General features: G+C 36.6%; 1 protein-coding gene and 1 pseudogene across 1 annotated transcript in view; one reads left to right on the forward strand and one right to left on the reverse strand.

Annotated features, from left to right (window-relative positions):
- Window positions 1-21,206, forward strand: part of CAMKMT (calmodulin-lysine N-methyltransferase) — a 536,206-nt gene that overhangs the window by 276,604 nt on the left and 238,396 nt on the right.
- On the reverse strand, window positions 717-1,744 carry LOC138148920 (NADH dehydrogenase [ubiquinone] flavoprotein 2, mitochondrial-like; annotated as a pseudogene).

Here is a 21,206-nt window from a genome sequence, read left to right on the forward strand (position 1 = left end):
TCCTAAAAAAATACAGGTTGAGCTTTAACCCTAGGAAAGTTCTTCATTGTATAGAGTTTTCTCCATTAAAAAGGGCATGGCTTACTTTTGTTCAGACTGTTATATGATTAGATTTTTTTTTGAAAGTTAGAAATGCACCCTGGGAATTGTGTTTCCCTTTTGTGGCTCACCACAGAAAAATGGATAGTGAGATGCTCAGCAGTTTTATCCTTTCTTTTTCTATTGCCATGCATGTTATTATTACTCCCACGGCTCCCATAGAGTGTCTTAAGAATAATTTTTATGTTAACTCAATTAATTGTAATTATAATAGCAATGGAACATCAAAATACCATTTTAAAAACTGAAATGTGATAAAACCATACTTAATAGTTGTCATGAGATACTTTTTCATGTCAAATATGAACTGAATATGTAGCTGAAATGGATATAGTTGGAGAAAAATATTTGTACCTACAACTTATGTAATAATGTCTTATTAACCATAGCACTCAAAAGGTTTTAAGGGGATATTTTGTGGCTTTTACTTGGTATTTACGACTGTGAAGGCTTCGTCACCCCTGGGGTAAACACAAACCAGAAGATACAATATTAAATGGTTGCATAGGTGGGGAGATTAGTTTTAATTTATCTTAAATGTATCAAAAATATTTTCACAGGTTTGTTTGGGGTTTTTAGACAAATTCAAACAAATTATTTAGAGGCCTGGTTGCACACTAAAAACCAGGTCCTTTGGGTGGCTCAGTCTATGATATAAGACCACCACATGGCTGACAAGGGAAACATCCACTCCTTGGTCCAGGTTTTGGAACATTGCCAGCTTTCAACTCATCAAGTATCTCTTCAATATTCTTAGGTGTCAGATATTTATAGTAATTATCATTTATTTGAACCATTGGTGCATATACACAGGCACCTAAACATACCACTTCTATCAATGTGAAAAGCTTGTCAGTTGTAGTTTCTGCAGCCTTAATACCAAGCTTTTTCTGAATGACCTCTAGTATGCTGTCAGAATCTCAAAGTATACAAAATGTAGTGTCGCAGACTGGAACCATACTTTCCAATGTTTTTCTGTCATAACGTTGTATAAAAAGTTGCTGCTTGGGGTGGCCAGGTAGCACAGAGAGTAAGAGTGTCCAGTGTCGGGATGACCTGGGGATCGAATCTGGGCTCAGACACTTAGCACCCACCCAGAAACACCTGGCCGTGTAACCTTGAGCAAGTTACTTAACCCCAATTGCTTAGGGGTGGCCAGGTGGCTCAGCGAGTAAGAGCACCGGCTCCAGTGTCAGGATGACCTGGGGATCAAATCCGGGCTCAGATACTTAGCACCACACCCAGAAATAACTGGCTACGTAACCTTGAGCAAGTTACTTAACCCCAATTGCTAAAAAAAAAAAAAAAAAGTACCTCTTTGGAGGCACTTGTAAGACTTCAGCAACCTTTTTCACATGGCAGAGATAGGCAACCATCCATTCTGCCTTTGGATTAAGTCCAGTAGTGGAAGTGCAGCTGTTGCTTTATGTCCCTCTGGGTAATTCTTTGCAATTGCCTCTTTCCTCTTGTAGTTTTCTAGTATGAAATCAAATGGAGTATCTGGGTTATTTTCAGGAATATCTGCACCAATAAGACTCCTCCAGCTCCACTTTGCACAGCTGTTTGGTGTAAGCATCTCATCTGTCTCCCCCAGAGGGCAACAAGACTGGCAGGCCCCCACCTGGAGGGACAAGGAGAGGAACATGGTGGCTCAGATTCTTCCTTTAAGAATAATTTTTACAACCAAACAAAATTATAATTTTTACAAACCAAACAAAATTATAATTTTAGGTGAAGAATTTTAAAGGGTCTTAAATATAAATAATGCTAAGTACAAAGAAAGCTTTTAATTTTAAAGCATATTGGTGATTTTTAAAAGCTTTTAAAAAAGTTTTAAAATATAAATCATACCAATTAAAAAGACTTTTCATTTTAAAGCAGATTTGATGATTTTTGTTATGAGGTTGGCATATTGTTTTGCTTCTTGAATTGTTGGTAGATGCCATGATGGTTTGTGATTTCTAATAAACAGCATAAGAACAGGAAGTTTATGAGAGACCTTCCAAAGGAAGGTTTTAGGAATTTTATTGGATGACCATTCATTCATTAAGCAAACTTCTTTAGATGGCTACTGTGGTAAGAGCTCTGTGCAGGAGCTAGAGGTGTAAGGGGAAATCAAATGTAATTCCTGACATCATGGACCTTATAATCCACTAGGGAAGATAAGAAAGACATGTAGACAAATTACTATGGAATGTTTTAAGTGCCTGAGAAAGCTACAAATAAAGTACAATAAGTGTTCCCAGTAAAGAGAGTTTCAGAGATCAAGGAAGGTGCTTTGGAAGAAGTAGCAGAGGAAACAATGGGGAAGGGGAGAACATTCCAGGTACAGTGTATATAACTTGAGCAAAGGCCGAGAGGTGCCAATGCATAGGACTTTTTTATGAAATAGTGACAGTTTAGTTTGGGCTATAGTCCAGAATATGACAGTATATAATATAAGATCAGTCTGTAAATATAGCTTGCGGGTAGTTTTGGAAGGCCTTTATTGACAAAATAAGGAATTTGGATTTTATTTAGTAGCGAATATTTGAACAGTGGAAGAACAATCAGAACTCTTTTAGGAAGATTACTTTGCCAGTCATGTGAAGAATGGATTTTCTTTCTAAAATCAGTTTTCTAGGAAACTGACTCAGATAACCTATGCCACCTACTTGCTCACTAAGTAATATATATTGCAGTGGTGCCACCTTACAAAGGGAAAGGTCAGTTTGAAAACTATAGTGGTTACAAATAAACTAGTTTCAGCAAGAAGTTAGAAAATAAAAAGGATATCTTTTCACATCCTTTGTGACGATAGTATGGTCCAAAATGTTTGTTATTTTCCTTGTATTTCTTGGATGTTTGCCTTACCTCATTCAATAAAGAGACAGTTTCTTTTTAGCATTTTATCTTGCCTGATCTCACAGATATAGGCCTAATTAATAATTGTATAGGAAGTGGATTGCAGATCTTATGCCTTAGAAATGTCTAATGGCCATGATAAGAGTGGCTGTTACTGGTTCTTCCTTTTGGCGTGTATTTAATTCTAATCATAGCTCTATGAGAAGGTCATTGGGAATTCTGAGGTTTTCCTAACCAAAACCAAGATAAAGATGCTCAATTTGGCACCCTGGCAGCAAACCAATAACTTTGAGTATAAATGTTTTGTAGAATAGCCTAGTTGGGAGCCACTCCCCACATGTGCAACACAGTTAAGGAATATAAGAAAATATATAACTAGTTGTCAAATGGTATGGAGCTAACTATTAGTATGGTATAATGCTGGTGAAGGGAGAGAGAAGCATAGGAGCAGTATGGTGTGTTTCTTAGTATATTACCTACTTTGGACTAGTCATTTGATTTTGTTCTGCCTTAGTTTCTGTGTGCAAATAGTAACACTTTTCTCCAGGAAATGCTTGTGAAGTACTTCTAGATAAAAGATTCTGAACAGTTAAAAGGAAAGAACATTTGTTGTATTGAACAGAATTGTTTGTTTTTATTTTTTTCCATTGTGTATTTCTGAGCCAATGGCCATTTGTTCATTGTCAGTGGGGTGTCCCTTTATCAGGTAGCAATAAGAGGCAGTAACTTTGCATTGTTTTCTAGAGATTTCCATTCAATTTTACTTTTTTTTTTTTTTTGGAAGATGGGGAAAGGTTGCAAGTTCTGAAAATAGATTAGCCATTGCTCTTTCCTCTATATTGATTTAGATTGCATGCTGCCATGTCAATCATTCTGAGACATCTACTTAAGACTCCTGTTAGCAGGGCCCTGATGGGCATTAAAGGAAGACTTGTGTGGTGTGTTTCCCCGTGGGGTGATTATCTGCAGTTGTATTGTCAGTCAGTTTCTTTACGAAGTCTTTGGCACTGTCACAGAAGAATCTGTGCATGCTAAGTTTAGTCCTTAGGATAGGCCAATTAACATACATCAGGATGAAGGTTGGCCTTTATTCCCTATAGTGCTCTGAGAAGATGTGTCCTAAAGGCAGAAGGGAAGTCTCAAGTATGAAGTTCAGACAGACTCATGATTAATACTCAGGCTCTGCCTCGGATACTTCTTCAAAAACCCAGAGCTGCTAAAGCTAACCAACTTTATGATTAAAGGCATAATGAAGTGATGGTATCATTCTAATTATATCTCACTACAAATAGAATCTTATAATTCTCAAAGGACCATTGAGATCATCAAATCCTACCTCCTCACAGTGTAAAGAGTCCTTTGACGTCATTACTGATAGAAATACACAATGGAGAAAAATAAAAATAATCAATTCAATACAACAAACATTCTTTCCTTTTAACTGTTCAGAACGTTTTATCTAGATGTTACTTCTCTAGCAGTTCCTGGAGAAAAGTGTTATTATTCACACACAGATGATAGATGGTTCATTGTCATTCTTTTGCCTGGAAATGTCAATTCAATGGGAGTTCATGGTCTTTTTTTTTTTAATAAATTTAATTTTTTTTTCACTAAGTAAAATCTACTTATTCATCCTCCTACACCCATTCCCCACCTGATGAAGAAAGAAAAACAAAATCTCTGTTACAAACATATAGTCAAGTAAAATAAATCTCTTCATTGGTTCAGGTTCCCTCTCCCTCCCCCCAGTATTTTCATCTTGTACTCTGATTACTTCATCTCTCTATCAAGAAGAGGGAAGTAAAAGATTTTATCATGAATCCTCTGGCTGGTCATTACATTGACCAGCTTTCCTAAGTCTTTCATTGTTTGTTTTTCTTTACACTGTGGTTGCATTGCATAAATTGCTCTCCTGGTTCTTCTCACTTTATTCTGTATCAGTTCATTTTTATAATTCATCATTTTTTATAGCACAGTAATATTGCCTTACATTTATATACCACAACTAGTTTACCCCCTCCTTAATTGATGGATAGCTCTTCTGTTTTCAATTTTGTACCACTGCAAAAAGAGCTGCTGTAAATATTTTTGCACATTTTTAGTTTGCTTAAGACTAATTCCTCCCTCAACAACACTCCCTCATATTGCTCCTCTCATATCCCCTTGCCCTCCTGTTCCTTAGTTTAGTTAAATGTGTTTCTTTTCAAAATTTTTTATTTTAATTTTTTCTTATATGCAGATTTTTTGACATTTTTTTTTAGTCTAGGATATCAGGGCTATTTTCCTTGATAATTTCTTGAAATATGATATCTAGGTTCTTCTTATGATCATGGATTTGTTAGTCTAATACTTCATAAATGATTTTTTCTTGGTGTATTTTCCAGGTTAGTTATTTTTTCAATGAGATATCTCACATTTTCTTTTTTTATCCCATTCTTTTGACTTTGTTTTATTGTTTCTTGATGTCTCTAGCTTCCACTTTCTCAATTTTATTTTTTTTTTGTTTTGTTTTGTTTTTTGGAAAGGGAAGGCAAGACAGTTGGGGTTAAATGATTTGCCCAAGGTCACACAGCTAGTAAGTGTCAAGTGTCTGAGACTGAGTTTGAACTCAGGTCCTCCTGACTCCAGGGCCAATGTTGTATTCACTATGCCATATAGCTGCCTCCCCAAGTTTAATTTGTAAGAAATTATTCTCTTCATTGAACTTTCGATCCTTCTTTATTCATTTGGTCAGCTAGGTGGCACAGTGGATGGAGTTCTGGGCTTAGAGTCAGGAAGACTCATTTTCATGAGTTCAAATCTGGCCTCAGATACTTACTAGCTGTGTGACCCTGGGTAATTCACATAACTCTTTTTTCCCCCACTTCCTTATCTGTAAAATAAGTTGGAGAAGGAAACTGCAAACCACACCAGCATCTCTGCCAAGGAAATCCCAAATGGGGTCATAAGATTCAGACATGAGTGAACAACAACAACTTTTTAAGGAGTTCTTCTCTTCAATAGATTTTTGTGCCTCTTTTACTTTTTACCTATACTGTTTTTTAAGTTGTTATTTTCTTCAGTATTTTTTGTGTTACCTTTACAAACTGTTGACTCTCCCACCCCCAATATTTTCTTGCATAATTGTCATTTCCTTTACCTCTCTTATTTGATTTTTAAAATCTTTTTTGAGCTCTTCCAGGGCCCGAGATCAATTCACATTTTTCTTTGAGGTTTTGCATGTAACTACTTTGATTTCTTTGTCTTCTTCTTAGCTTGTGTTTTGATCTTCCCTGTTACCACAATAACTTTCTATGGTCAGGTTCTTTTTTTTTCTTTTTTTGCTCATTTTCTCATCTTATTTCTTGACTTTGAACTTTATGTTAAAATTGGACTTTGCTCCTGGGGAGGAGGGTCTCAAACTTCAGGTTTTTCATGTGGCTATTTTCAGAGCAAGTTCTGGTGGGGAGAAGAGTGTCTGCAAGTTCTCAGTTCTTTTAAGGTGTGGTTTAGTCATTGCCCTCTTTACCTGTGCTCTGCTCTGTTTGTGATCACAAACACTCTTTTTCACCCTGGAACTTTAATTCAGGTCCCTTCTCCTGCTAGTGCTCCTCCTAGCCCTGGGATTGCAACCCAGAACATTCTTTGGGCAATGCAACAAAATCCTGTTCTGAGTATTGACAAAGAATCCCTTGTAGTCTCCTTTTGACCAATTATTCATTCCATTCACCATTTGTGAACTGAAACCTAGAAAACTGTGCCTAATTCAGTTGCACACAAGACCTGCTGCTGGCTTACTGAGCATAGCCTGCATTGGACTACACTCCCCTCTCACCCCAGTGAGACTGACCTTTCTTGCTGACCTTATCTTAGTCTAAGGTGTGACATATTGGTCTGTGCTTAATTTCTCCCATAGTGTTTTCTAGTTTTCCCAGCAATTTTTGCCAAATAATGAGTTCTTTTTCCCATACCTTGGATTTTGGGGCTATTTCAAATACTAGATTACTGTGGTCTTTTTACTACTGTGTATTGTGTACCTAATCTATTCTACAGATCCACCATTCTGTTTCTTAGCCAGTACCAGATTGTTTGATGATTTACTACTTTATAGTATAGTTTGAAATATGGTACTGGTAGGCTTCATTTCTTCACATTTTTCTTTATTTGTTATTTTTGTTTTCTTTGTTATTTTTGACATTTGTTCTTCATTTTTCAAATGCTTTATTAACTTCTTATTTACATCATTCATTTCTGCAGATTTTGAGTTACAAGTTTTTGCCCCGATTTTCCCCTACCCACCGCCCTAAAATAGCAGTCCTACAGGATATCCCCTCCTCCAATCTGCTCTCTCCCATATCTTCTTCCATACCCCCTTCGACTTTTTCAGTAGGGCATGGTGGATCTCTATGCCCCAGTGCCTGTATATCTTATTTCCTAATTACATGTAAAATAGTATTAATCATAGCATATATTATATTTTCAATTTGATTTTAATTGATTCATTTCCTTCCTCCATTGTCACCCACCCTTACTGGGAAGAGAAGCAGTTCAGTATAGGTTGTACATGTGTAGCTAATGCAAAACATTAACACAGTAGATACATTGTAAAAAGACTGACTATATTTCCCTCCCTCCTTTCCCTCCTCCCACTTATTCTATTCTCTACTTTGATCCCCTCCCTTTTCACAACTGGGTGCTTCCAACTTCCCTCCCCCCCAGCCTGCCCTCCCTTCCATTATCCCCCCTCTCATCCCCTTCCCCCCTACTCTCCTGTAGGGTGAGATACCCTATTTAGTGAGTTTTTCATTCTCTCCCTGAGCCAAATTCAATGAGAATAAGGTTGACCCATTCCCTTTTACCTTCCTATTCTTCCCCTCCATTGTAACCACTTTCCCTTGCCTCTTCTATATGAAATAGTTTACCCCATTCCATCTCTCCCCATCTCCTCTCATTATATTCCTCTCTCACCTCTTAATTTCACCTTTTAAGTATCATCCTTCCTATTAAATTGGTCCTGTGCCCTCTATCTATGTATACCTGTAAACATATATACACACATTCACATATGTATTCATACGCCCATATACCTTCCGATATAGACATATATATATGTGTGTGTGTATGTGTATATATATATATATATTTCTATTCCCTTCAACTATTTTCATACTGAGAAAAGTTTCATCAGTTACAATTATCATTTTTCCATGTAAGAATGTTAATAGCTCAACTTTAATAAGTTCCTTATGATTTCTTTTCCCTGTTTACCTTCCCATGCTTCTTGTATCTGAATGTCAAATTTTCTATTCAACTCTGGTTTTTTTCAGCAAGAATGCTTGAAAATCCTCTATTCCACTGAATGACCATATTTTCCCCTGAAACATGATACTCAGTTTTGCTGGGTAGGTGATTCTTGGTTTTAATCCCAGCTCCTTTGACCTCCAGTATATCATATTCCAACCCCTCGATCCCTCAGTGTAGAAGCTGCCAGATCCTGAGTTAACTTGATTGTGTTTCCACAATATTCAAATTGTTTCTTCCTGGCTGCTTGTAATATTCTCTCCTTAATTTGGGAATTCTGGAACCTGGCTTTAATAATCCTAGGAGTTTTCTTTTTGGGATCTTTTTCAGGAGGTGATCGGTGGATTCTTTCAAACTCTCTTTTGCCCTCTGGTTCTAAAACATCAGGGTAGTTTTCTTTGAGAACTTCCTGGAGGATGATTTCTAGGTTCTTACTTTGATCATGGCTTTCAGGTAGTCCAATAATTTTTAAATTATCTCTCCCGGATCTATTTTCCAGGTCAGTGGTTTTTCCAATGAGATATTTCACATTGCCTTTTATTATTTCATTTGTTTTCTTCTGTTTAACAGCATCTTGATTTCTCATAAAGTCATCAGCTTCCATTTGCTCCAGTCTAATTCTGAAGCAATGATTCTTCTCAGTGAGCTTATGAGATTCTTTTTCCATCTGGCAAATTTGACTTTTTAAGGCATTCTTCTCCTCATTGCCTTTTTGAGCCTCTTTTGCCATTTGAGTTAGTCTATTTTTTAAGGTATTATTTTCCTCAGTCAGGCTGTTGACTCTCATTTCGTAATTTTCTTGCATCATTCTCATTTCTCTTCCCAATTTTTCCTCCACTTCTATTATCTGCTTCTTAAGGTCCTCTGTGGCCTGTAACCAGCTCGTATTTTTCTTGGAAGCTTTTGGTGCAGGAGTTCTGACTTCACTGTCTTCCTCCTGTTCCATACTGTGCTCCTTTTTGTCCCTAAAATAGGAGTCTAATGTTGGATTGCTTTGCTTGGTTTGCTTCCTTTGCCTGGTCATGTTGCCACTCAATTACTTGACTTTTGGGCTTTTTGCCACAGAAGGACTCTGCCACCAGACAGGGGAGCTTCGTTCCAAACACTGGGGTTTTCTCAGCTGCTGGAGGTATTAGTTGGGTACCCTCTCTGAATCCTCCACATGCTCTGGCAAGCTGGTCACACACCCCAGGACCTCCATCCTAGACCACAATCCAGATCCAAGCAAGTTAAAGCAAGAGCGATTACCCCTCAGTCTGGTTGCTTGGTCCACTTACACTCTGCAGGCCAGGAGCTGAAGCTGTCATGTGGCAGCAGCTGTGCCACAGCCCTCAATGGCTTCTTGCCCTGGGGGCAAAATCCGAAGCACTTCCAACTTTTGGGTCCCAAAGTCCACACTGCACTGACCTCTCACTTTGTCTTTAGCATCTATGTGTTGATAATTCTGTAAACCGCCACAGCTTCTTGTGATCTGGAGTTCCTCTAGCCAACGGCTGGTCAGGCCTTCCCTGGGGCTAAAACCTCCTTGTGGGGCTGGGTTCAGCTCCCAGAGTGCTGTGCTGGCTGATTCCTGCTGGCCTGCCAGGCTTCAGTGGGAGGTTAGCTTCTCTGTGTCGTTTTGTGGGTTCTGTAGCTCCAAAGTTTTCTCAGAGTCCCCTTTTACATGGATTGGAGGTGGTGAGAGCTGGAGCTGCATGAAGGTCCTGTTTCTACCCTGCTTTCTTGACTCTGCCCCTCCTTCTTCTGACATTTGTTCTTATAGATGAATCTTGTTATTTTTTCTAGTTCTATAAAATAATTTTTGGGCAATTTAATTGATATGACGTTGGCTAAGTAAATTAATTGAGGTAAAATTGTCATTTTTATTATATTGACTCAGTCTACCCACAAGCAATTAATATTTTCCCAGTTGTTTAGATCTGACTTTATTTTTGTGAAATGTATTTTGTAATTGTGTTCATATAGTTCCTGGGTTTATCTTGGCAGGTGGACTCCCAAATACTTTATATTATCTGCAATTATTTTATGTGGATTTTCTCTATCTCTTGATGTTAGGCTTTTATGGTGATACATAGAAATGATTTATGTGGATTTATTTTATATCCTGCAACATTGCTCAAGTTGTTCATTGTTTCAACTAGTTATTTTTTATGGTTCTCTAAGTTCACAATTATATTTAGTGATAGCTTTGTTTTCTCATTGCCTGTTCTTATTCATTTGATTGATTTTTGTCTTATTACTATAGCTACTATTTCTAGTACAATATTGAGTAATAGTGATAATGGTCATCCTTGTTTTACTTCTAATCTGTGGTGTCTTTTAGCAAAATGTAGCTTCAAAAAAAAAACAAAAAAAAGTGTAGTTTCCCTGATTATCTCTTTTAATTGGGTCTATTTTTACTTCTGCTTTGTTTGAAAGCACGATTGCTACCCCTGCCCTTTTTTTTTTTGGCTTCAGCCAAAGTGTAACAGATTTTTCTCTAACAATTTATTCCAATTCTATGTGTGTCTTTTTGTTTCAAATGTGTTTCTTGTTGGATTTTAGTTTCTAATCCATTCTACTTTCCATTTCCATTTTATGGGTGAGCTTATTCCATTCACATTCATAGTTATAATTGCTAGCTATGTATTTCCCTCCATCCTATTTTCTTCTCCTTATCCTTTTTTTTTTTTCCATTTTACCCCATCTCTCCTCAAAAGTCTGTTTTTGCTTCTGACCACTACCTCTTTTTTTTTTTTTTGAGAGCAATTGGGGTTAAGTAACTTGCCCAAAGTCACATGGCTAGTAAGTGTGTCAAGTGTCCAGGGCCAGATTTGAACTCAGGTCCTCTGGACTCCAGGGCCCATGTTCTATTCACTGTACCACCTAGCTACTCCTTGACCACTACCTCTTGATCCACTCTCCCTAAACCTTCTCCTTTCTCTTATCCTCTTCCCTTTGTACCTCTTGGGTAAGATAAATTTCTATGCCCAATTGAATGTGTGTCTGTGTATACAGACGCACATATATACATATGTATATATACATATGTGTGTGTGTATATATATATATTATATACATATACATAATTTTCTTCCTTCTTTAAATCAATTCCAATGTGAGAATTAGTGGATTCTTTCACATTTTGTTTTCCTCTCCGGTTCTAGGTTGTCTGTGCAGTTTTATTTTATAATTTCTTGAAATATGCTGTCTAAATTCTTTCTTTGATCATTGCTTTCATGTAATCCAATAATTCTTAAATGATCTCACCTCAGTTTATTTTCTGAGTCAGTTGTTTTTCCAATAAACTATTTCACATTTTCTCCTATTTCTGGTTCTTTCTTTTGACTTTTTTTTATCGTTTCTTGATGTCTCAAAGAGTCATTAGATTCCATTTGTCCAATTCTAATTTTTAAGGAATTATTTTCTTCAATGAGTTTCTGGCCAATTTATGGGTTTTTTTTTTGCCAATTTAAGTTTTTTCTTTAAGGCTTTACTTTTATCTATTTTCATGTTGTTGTCATCTGAATTTGTCTTGATTTTCTCTGCCACCATAGTAGTTCAAAAATTTTTTATGGTTCTTTTTTGTTGTTGTTTCTTCATTTTCTTGACTGTTTCTTGACTTTGAACTTTATATTAGAGTTGAAATCTGCTCACCTGGGGTTGGGGAGGCAGTGTTCTAAGTTGCAGGCTTTTTTATGTTCTTGTTTTCAGATCTAGCTCTGGGGCCTTGTAAGTTTTCAGTGCTTCCATGGTGGTGTGATCTGGAAGAAGTGTGGTCACTGCTCTCCTGTTCTGAGCTCTCTTACTGAGGAAGGGACCCTCCTTCCCTATAGCCACAAGAGTGGGAGTTCTTCTTGACCTTGAAACTGTAATCAGGGCCATATTAGTGACCACAAGCATTAGTGTTCCTCCCTGTGCTGTGAACACATTTCCTGCTCCATTGTACTCAGCTGCAAGTGTTTCTATCCACCCTGGAACTGTGACCTAGAACTGCATATGGGTAGTAGAGTTTCCAAATAGTACCTGGTCTTATGCCAAGTGCCAGCTCAGTGTCCCCTATGATCTCTTTTTGACCTGTTGTCCAATCCTTTTGCCATCTTTAGGGTGAGAGCTCTGAAAGCTGCAGTGTATTCTCAAAGAAGGCCGTACTCTGGTATGACAAATTTCTTCTTTCCACCTCTTACTTAAGTTATCCTGGGCCAGACTAATGTCTGACCAAGATCATTATGACACTCCAGAATTCAATTTGATCCACTATTTTAAAGTTGTCTGGAGGGGAATGTTGGGGGAGTTTGGCTGGATTGCTGCCTTTAGTCTACCATCTTGTCCCCTCTCCTCAGTTTATCTATTTAATATTATTTTAAATCTTGATTCTGTTATTTAGTATGTTATTATAGGAGACAGGGGAATTGGTCTAGAGTCAGGAGGACCTGAATTCAAATCTGACTTTAGACAATTCACTTAGCCTCATCTACCTTAGTTGTCTCATATGTCTCAAGATAAGAATAATAATAGCTTCTGCCTCCGAGGGTTGTTATGGAAGTTAAATGAGGCCATATTTTTATAAGTACTTAAAATAGTGCTTGGCACATAGTAAGTGCTTAATAAATTCCTGGTCTTTTTCCCTCCTTTCCTTCCCTTTCCCTAGCTTTATGTATCTGCATATTTGATATACCTTCTGTCATTCCTTAAGTGTCTAAATTGGGTCAGAATATGGTCAAGAACAGAAGCCCATTTCATACTACTAGAGACCTCCTTCAAAATTTACATTAAGCAAAAGTCTTCAGCTATGGTGGTTATGCTAAATATTGTGAAGATCAAGTGAGATTGCCTGTATAAACTGTGTTGCATATTTTACCATGCTATATGAATGTTATCAATTTTAATTATCATTACATTCTACATTGTTCTATCTTGTCTATCTTCTTTTATGATAGATTTTGTTTAAAATCTTGCCAAGATCTAGTTTTTATTTATGTAATTCCCCCTATCTAGTAACCTAATAATCCTATCCAAGGAGGAAATATATTTTATCATGTCTTGTTCTGATTCTTTGTGATCACTTATATTTTCTAAGTAGTCACAAATCAGCTATTGAATAATTGATTCTAGAATACCCCCTTAGAAGAGATCATACATTTACTGACATCAGTCTTTTACATCTGTCCTTCTTTGGAACTCCTCCTTGGTTGTATGTAATAGTCTGATCTCATTCACTGTGTACCTCTCTTTTTTTCTCTGTATAATACCCATCCTTAGTATTTCTGAGGAAGTGAAGTTCCAAATCTTGCTGGTATACAAGAATACTAGTAAAATGTCAGTATTGGAAAGCAGGGCCTTTTTTCTTGTGGGAAACTGGAGGTCTGTGAAAGAAGCTTTCCGATTTTCTGATAGCAATTCAGATCAAGGTGATACATTCTTATATGTTCCAAAACTGTTTATGAGAACCATTCATACAAAATCCCTACATGTAGCCATGGCAGTTAAGGTCCTAGTATGCAAAAGGAGATATTTATGCAAACCCAATAATCTTCCAAGGTGGTAACTGAAGTCATCTTTTAGGATCCTTACTTAACCATCTGTGTTTCATTTTCTAGCTTACTCTTAGACATGATGATAACTTGTGCTATGATGTCCCTTGCTTTGCTCTATGAATTAGGGATAAAACCTGAGTATATTTGACTGTAGAAGAGGAGAAATGTTTCAGTAGCTTATAGTTTTTCATTTTTAAAACTTAATTCCCACTATTCAAAATGGAGGCTTTATCATAATATAAGTTTAGAACTGGTGTAAATGATTGCCAACCATGGTGGTATATCCTGATAGTCTCTCTTCCTATGGAGGCTGAGGCTGATGGATCTCTTGACTTGGGAGTTTTGAGATGCAGTTATTTTCTTTTTTCAAAAAGCTAGGTTAATCTACTTTTCATCTTGTATGGTTTTTATTTATGATTTCTTGAAATATAGCTCTGAAAGAACAGGCTTAAAAAAGTCCATTGTGTTTCAAATAAAGTTACGTGACTATGCCTTTAAGCCTAAATCATTATGGCTTTTATTGAATGACCAATAATAGCCCCCAGACCCAGCCTCTTTGGCTCATTGTTTAGGTTGGGATGACTTCAAATGAGTGTAAATAGCAACCATTTTCTGTTCTGGCCACACACTTTGAGAGTTTTCCTCTCCCAGATTGATATTTTTGTGATGATAATTCAGGCCATCTTTTGTCTCAATTCTTAGTCATTGAATAGGTATTGCCTCAGCAAACTGAGACCTGGGAAAGACTTTAATTTAGAAAAGCCAATGTTACCCACTACATCCCAGGCCATTGTTCAGTCATCTTGACTCTTGTCTTGCCATTGGGCTTCAATGACTCTTCAGGAGAGAGTGAGGCTGATGACTTTGTGCAGCTCCTGCCTCATTTGAATCCAAATCCTGTGCAAGTCAAGGTATCAGTGATGTCATTGGGCCTCTTCAAGAATGAACAACTGCATCATCTTCAACACCAATAAAACTGTCATGGCTTAGATCATCCAGACTGATTTTCTTCAAATATATTTTTATTAATAAACAAGATGAAGAAATCCCAGAAGTGAAACTAAAAAAAATAATTACTGCATTTCTTACTGCCTAAGGTTGTATTTTGTACATTGTCAATTGACCCTGTAAAGACTGGAATCAAGAAGATGCTAAAAGATTTCACTGTAATCTCGTTTTTAGCTGGAAATGACAGGTAATGATATTTTAACACTTTTAAAAGAAAAAATAAAAAAGTAACAAACCAGGAAGACTTAGATCTATTGCTATTCTGGCATTGAGTCTGTTTTCACACACAGGTGTATGTGTGTGTGTGTTTTAAAATTTATTTATCCTTTGTCATGAAGCATTGTTTCATGATATGAAAAGATTTTTTAATGTGTGTTCATGTATCTATAGTAAATTAGAAAGGTCTGAAAGAAGATTTATGGGCATGAATTATCTCTACCAGCTGTAGAAGATTTCATGTCAATTAAATATTTTCAAAAAGCAAGTATAGTATAATGATCCACTCATAACTATTACAAGTCTGGCACATCTCCATACAGTGGTAGCCATCGCCTAGGCTACTTTACTACACGGGCATGAAACATAATAAATTGGGATCCCCTTGGACATAATGAACAGTAATATAATTTTGTAGTTATTCTCCTAGCATGATGAAGCAGTAAGCCAAATTGAGTTTCTAGATAAATTTTGACATATGGGTCTTATTCCTAAAGAAAAGGAGCTATTGTTGCCCTGGCCTTGTTCCAGAATTCTGCAGAAATCCACACGGTAGCTTATTGTTCATTATAAAAAGGTACCACAAGTATTTTTTTTATGAAAAAGAACAAATTGCTAAGTTCAATTAGTCCTTTGGGGAAGAATTTGGAATTTCTTTTCAGTCTGGCTGCTGGATCCTGCTTGTGCTATTGTTTGATTCACACTGGGGCAGTCTTAAGGGCCTGTGAACCTCAAGGCCACCATGGGGGCTCCTGGTTGATGGTGGAAAGATCAAGCAACCCTCCTTGCCATAGCAGCAAAATATGATGTTAAAATCATTTAAAAAATAGTAGTCACAGTAAATCATGTGCAGAAGTTGTAGAAGGATGGGAGAAAGTCTAGGGCTTTCTACCATAATCATAAGAACTCTGTTCTGTATTCCTGAGTCTATTCTGCTTTGCAGATAATGTAAGCAATTCAGAGGATGACAGAAGTGTTTTAATAAAAGATCAGGTGAAATTTTTAAAACTCTATTGTTCACTACTTCTCATGCTTTAAAGAAGAATAACAGGATTAATAAAGGTGTGTGTCTAAGTATTTGGTTTGGGTTTTCTAATCTTTCTTGGGAAGGCAACATGCCAGAGTCAGACAAGCGGATGTAGCAGCAAGCAGAGTTGTTGAGAGCACACTTCTGTGGCCAGTCTGAAAAAAAGGAAGAAAATAACCACAGGAATCAGTGTTCCAGGGGCTGAGCTTCTGAGGGTTGCCAGTTGTACAAGGTAGAGTTACATAAAGATGACCAAGTCCTTGAGACCTAAAAACGCTTGGAAAAATTCTGGTTCAATCTGGTTCCACAGAATCCCCAAATTTTAGTGTAAAGAGACCCTAAAGATAATCTTGTTCTATTTTCTCATTTTATAAAGAAATTTAAGGTTAAAAGAAGGACACGCTAGTAGTAGGTGGCAGGACTGTCCAGTCCTTTTGTCCATGGAATTCTTCACTGAAATGAACTCCATCCATTGTCTTAGGCTTATAGGACTTATATAGCATCATCTCTCCAGAATTCTGACAGCAATAAAAATATGGATGCTAGACCAGAGTTGGTAGTCAAAGTAAATAGTAATGGTAGCAGCAGTAATAACAAAACAGTTTGGGTGTTGCAGTTACCGTTGCCTATGGATCCAAATAACCCTGAAATTCTGGAGATAAAACAATGATGATTGAAATATGGGTCAACATTCTATTCCCATTGTTCAGAAATTATCTCTGCAATCTTACAGGGAGTAGTATTTCTCATCTTGTATGGATTAATGCATGATAGGTGAGCCCCATACTAAATGCTGGCTCTAGAAGACCTTATCTTATGAATAAAAATTATGTATTTATGTAATTTTTTAAATTCATGGAACAATTATACCTAGAGAAAAGTTAGTTTGAAGATAGTTGTTTAGCTGTGATATTTTACCTCCTTCAAATCCCATGGTTTTGATTTTCAGAAGTTATTAGTATAGTTTCTTGAAATGTTATAGCAAAATATTCTCAGAATTCCCATCATTAGTTCCAGTTGCCTTCATGAGAGCTTGGGTACCTACTTCTGGCCATGTGTGATTAAGGGTTAAAGGACATGGACTTTGAAATGATGAACAGTTCTCATATTAGCTCTGGAGCCAGAAGAGCTGGCAAGTCAGTGGATGTATTGTACAAAGGGGAGTGATGGTCCTTTCTACTTCTCTCTCTGGCTGCAAGTTAAGTAGGGTCTGTTTTATTTTGTTTACTGAGAAGGCGGGGTGAGAGGGGGTATGGGGAAGAGTAGTGGCAGTTTGCCATTATCTTCTCATCTCAGTCTTCATGCAGCCATAAGCACATAGCATCAAAAGCACCTGTCTTGCCTAGGCAAGCCTGAGCCTGGGTTTGAGTTGCCTCTTTTGTGTTTATTCTTTCCTGATTTTAGGTAGATGAGTATCCTGGATCAGATCTTATGAGTTTAAGAGATATAGAGACCTGGGGTCTCACTGAGTTCAAGCTGATATGTGGCAGGGTCTTCATCAGAGAGGACAGCCATTGATAAAAGGATTGACACAAGGCTGCATGTTTTACCAGTAGACTTGTATTTTTTGTGCAGTGCAGATCCAAGATGAAATGTAAAATGCTTTATTACAGTCCTGCCAATTGCTTTATATTCTGATGAGGTTTACTTGTCAGCTTCCCAGACTTAGTAACAGTAGTTAAGTTATTAAATGGTTTTCAGTTAATGCATGTTTGTAAGTCTGATAATGTTTAGCATTTCTTGTCTGTGGAAAAGTATATCACCTGCTCCTTACCTGCTTGATGGTGTACATTGAGTACCTTTCTTTACTCCCATTCTAATGGGGATACCCCACTACTAGGTCTCTTTCCAAACATGATGTAAGTGGTAGCATAAGATTTAAGGAAATCATTCTTGGGTCAATTTGGTGGAGGTTTAATAAACTGAAGACTGAGAAAAGGAAGCCTTACCTTTCTCATTAGAGACCAGGATCCCGAGAGTTGAACGTGATCTTAACCAGATATCTGGGTATGGAATAGAAAGTGGTACAGTATTCCAATGAAATTCTACAGTTAACATGTGAATATCATAGACTACATGCAGCATGTTTTGTGATGGGCATTTTAAAAGATGAAGACTACAGAATTTAGAGTTGGAAAGATGTGTGTGTGTATATATATATATATATATATACACACACACACACACATATACATACATATATATATCTATATATCTATCTATCTATATATATATATATATATATATATATATATATCAATCACATAATAATACTTCTTCATTTTAAAGAATAAAAAACCGGAACCTGGAGAAATCATGATTTGAAATTTATATAGCTACTGTGTTTCCCCGATAATAAGACCTATCCCGAAAATAAGCCCTCCCCTTACTGTGTAAGATTCCTCTAAAATAAGCCCTCCCCTGAAAATAAGCCCTATTGAGATTGCTACTGTAGTGAAGGTGATCCCCTGCGCTACACGCTACATTATGGTACCCTCTGTATGCACCGTCCCCCCCGCCCCCGGGTGAAACACACACCGCGCTCCGAGCTGCATCCAATCAGAGCTGCAGCAGTGAGCGCATCATCCTGTTCTTCCCCAGTGATTTGCTTGCTGGCGCCATTGAGAGCAGTGCCACGGAGGAGAGCTGAGGCAGGACAACATAAGCCCTACCCTGAAAATAAGCCCTCTGGTGTTTTTCTTTCCAAAAAAATTAATGACAGTGTCTTATTATCGGGGAAACACGGTAGTGTAATTAAAATATAATTATTTAAAAATTACCCTCAGAATTAGTTTGTATTCAGATACCCCATTTAAATTTTATATAAAAGTCTTAATTTCAAAATTCTTAACCCAGTTGATTATATCATTAATATTTGATGTGGGAGTAGGGGATGAGATGTAATCAGTCCTATCCTTTTATTCAACATATAGAGGAATGTATGTGATTTTCAGTGTGAGTTGCTTTCTCTACTGACCTATTCCACAGGTTCTCATTATCTTTTATCTGTACTGATGCCATTCCATATATTCTCCATACAGTATGAACCTGGTGTGCTAGAGCCCTTCCTCTTGGTATATTTTTATATGTTGGATAGCAATGTGACCCTCTAGATCATCTGTGCTCTCTAGATCGTTGTGAGAATGGTCTGTATTCCTATGTTATCTTTGAAAACATAATAGGGGAACAGGTACCTTTTAACCACATTTGATCACATTCTTTTAAGCAGATCATATATTAATAGTGGCACAAATAGCTGAGAGGTATAAAGAATGAAATTCCTGATGTGTTTATTATTTTATGATAATATTTTTAAAAACTCTTGACTCAGTAGAATGAAAGAGTAGCTTTAATAGCTCCAAAAAAGGTTGCTACCAGGAAAATATTGAAATTATGTAAGATTTCTTGATATTTTCAAATGCAATTTAGTTAAATGCATACTCTACAAATGTTACAAGAGGCATAAAATCATGCGGATTATGCACACCAAAGGTGTTTAGTACTGACTTGGGAAAGTTCAAATAAATGGTAGATCCTAGACAGATAATGAGTTCCTCCAGTTGCTCCTGCTTGCAGATGACATTATATTGTGCCTCTTTTTGAAGCCATAAATCTATCGGTATATTTCTCTGCCCAAAAGAATCCCAAGATGGTATTTCTATTTTTTCCCTAGTTCATTCTCTCTTAAATTCGTGATAGATTTCTAAGATTCATTTCCATGATACCCTTCTAAGGTATGATTCTTTGATTCTTCCTACCTATTCTCTTTTTTTCTTTCTTTCCTTATTTTCTCTTGAACCCCATCTACTTTTCCCCTCATCTCTCCTTGTTGGTGATGATGCCAGTTGGGGTTGCTTTATTAGTGTTGTTAAAGGGTTGAAGGAGTTTATAGTCTCAGCATTTTTTCTTGCTTATCTTTAATCTGTTATCTTCAAATTCAGTAAAAAAAACCTCCATGGCACCCAAAGAAAATCCCTTTTGTTGCAACCATATCTTCTGTCTTTTGCAAAGGGACACAAGAATATTGTATAAGTGTACCTGGGTATATTTTGGGCATCCCAATTGCTCAGCACTCCTTCAAGTAAATGATGATATGGATTTGGTGACAGAAACAATTACCAGGTTTTATCTGTATTCATTTCTTTTTTCATTTGCTGGCTACCATTTTTTTTATAAGCTGCCATTTGGTACAAAGGGCTTTTATTCCTTAACTAGGATTATTCTTTTTATCAGATATTAATTTAGATGGATTTTTACTACAAATACTAAATTCATGGAGATTCTACAAAGGTAATTTTTCTTTTTTAACTGGATTACCCCCATGTCAGATATTTAGTAAAATCATCATGCATGTATTTAGGGGAAAATATCCATCTTATAAGTAATATTCTTTTCCCCAGAATACAATCCATTTAAATGAATATCTGATAGAAAAACAATCCTGATGATAGATCTAATGCACTCTGCACCAGATTCATTGAGTTCTTTTAAACCCCGTTTAATAAATGCCTGATTAATGAATAATACTGTTAAACGAATAAAATTCCAGTGTGCCAAATGAAGAAATACATAGCAATCATGATCAGACTTGTTATGGGAGAATGATAGATGAATAAATGTACTGTGCAATTAATTTATGACTGAACTATGATAAAATCCTTGTGACAATACTAAATCTGTTAGAGGGATAAATTTATCATCTTCTTTCAAACAATTGCATCGGTAAAACTTCCAAAATGTTATTATCTGTGTCTCATCATGAGGGAAATATCTATTAATTTGCATAGAGGAAGTAAGGTGACTTGTACCCCTTTTGCTGCCAGAACTCAATAAATGTTTGTTATTATTGATGATGACAACAGTGGCAACATTTGATAGAAACTACTTACTCTTTTTTTTCCCTATCACCTACCATGTTTTCAGTCTTGATCAGTTATTTTATTTTTAAGTGCTCAGCACAAATATACTTTTTAAAGAGATAAAATAGACTACAAGTTGCTTTGAAAATCATTTGCATGACACTATGGTATGAATCTTTTTGTTTCCTAAATCCCAAATTTGTGGGCAATGCTTTAAGAAGGCCACCAGTAGATTAGTGTGATATCAAAATATTATGCAGATGTTAAATAAACCTTTTCCAGTAAAGTTATTTCTCATTATATTGATTTTAATGTGCTTTTTAGCAGTACCTTAGGTTAGAAATTAGTGGTAATAAT

The sequence above is a fragment of the Petaurus breviceps genome, unplaced genomic scaffold (genome assembly GCF_028583685.1).
Source record: "Petaurus breviceps papuanus isolate PSGF00001 unplaced genomic scaffold, PetGlider_PUasm1.0 90842, whole genome shotgun sequence".
NCBI classification, from domain to species: domain Eukaryota; kingdom Metazoa; phylum Chordata; class Mammalia; order Diprotodontia; family Petauridae; genus Petaurus; species Petaurus breviceps.